Consider the following 849-nt stretch of genomic DNA (forward strand, 5'->3'; position numbering starts at 1 on the left):
GCGCAGGCGGAGCGGGGCGGCCGGCGCTCCCAGCCCTTCCTCTGCAAAGCAAAAAAATTTCCTGTTTGCGGTGTTGTTGTTGTTTTTTTGGTTTTGGTTTTTTTCTTTTTTTCTCTCCCCTTTCCAAGATAAGATTTCCCAAACACCGCATTTCTAACCCACACCGGCAACGCGCCCGACGAGGTGCCCGTTGCGGGGGGAGGCGGGGGTCAGCCCGCGGGGGACGGCGGCTCCGGGACGCCCGGGGTTCGGCGCTGGCACCGGCTCAAACGGCGGAGCGGAGCCTCCGGCAGCCCCGCCCGGACGTGCCCGTTCCCGCGGGTGCGGGGGGGGACACATCCCGCCTCGTCCCGTCCCCTCCCGGGGGTTAGACGGGGGGCTGCGACCGCTGCCCGCCGGAGGGATGCCCGGTGCCTACGGGGGGAACAAGTCGCGCTGTGGGCGAGCAGCGCCGTGCGCGCTCCCGGGGAGCTGCGGGAGCGCGCCTTCTCCCGGAGCCTCCGTTGCGGTGCGAAAGCGGGGAGAGAGGGCGAGCTCCTCGACGGGAAGGGACGCACCGGGACCCACCTCGCTTGTGCCGCGTAGCGCCGAGCGATATGTCCCGCGGTGAACGGAGTTAAACCGGAGCGGAGCCGAGCGCTACCCTCCTTCCCCGACGGCCGCCCTCCCGCCTCTGCCGGCCCGTGGGACGCGCCCTCGGGTATAACGCGGCGGCGGCCGGGATTCCCCGCCGCCCCGGGCCCGGCCGCGTCTCAGCCAATCAGCGTCGCGGCGGGGCAGGGAGGCGCCTCCCATTGGCTGGGCCGGCGGCATCACTTCGGGGAAATCACGCCGTTGTAGCACCAGAGG

At 70.6% G+C, this 849-nt stretch overlaps 1 protein-coding gene across 2 annotated transcripts in view; it reads right to left on the reverse strand.

Annotated features, from left to right (window-relative positions):
* The window catches only part of IRF1 (interferon regulatory factor 1), a 6,642-nt gene extending 5,947 nt beyond the window's left edge, over window positions 1-695 (reverse strand). For both annotated transcript variants that reach the window (XM_014947684.1, XM_014947683.1), the window contains exon 1: window positions 568-695. The gene's annotated coding sequence lies outside the window, so the exon portion shown is untranslated. The remainder of the gene's footprint in view (window positions 1-567) is intronic.
* Between the last annotated feature and the right edge of the window lie 154 nt (window positions 696-849).

Source organism: Calidris pugnax, unplaced genomic scaffold (genome assembly GCF_001431845.1).
Source record: "Calidris pugnax isolate Ruff unplaced genomic scaffold, ASM143184v1 scaffold27, whole genome shotgun sequence".
Taxonomy (NCBI): domain Eukaryota; kingdom Metazoa; phylum Chordata; class Aves; order Charadriiformes; family Scolopacidae; genus Calidris; species Calidris pugnax.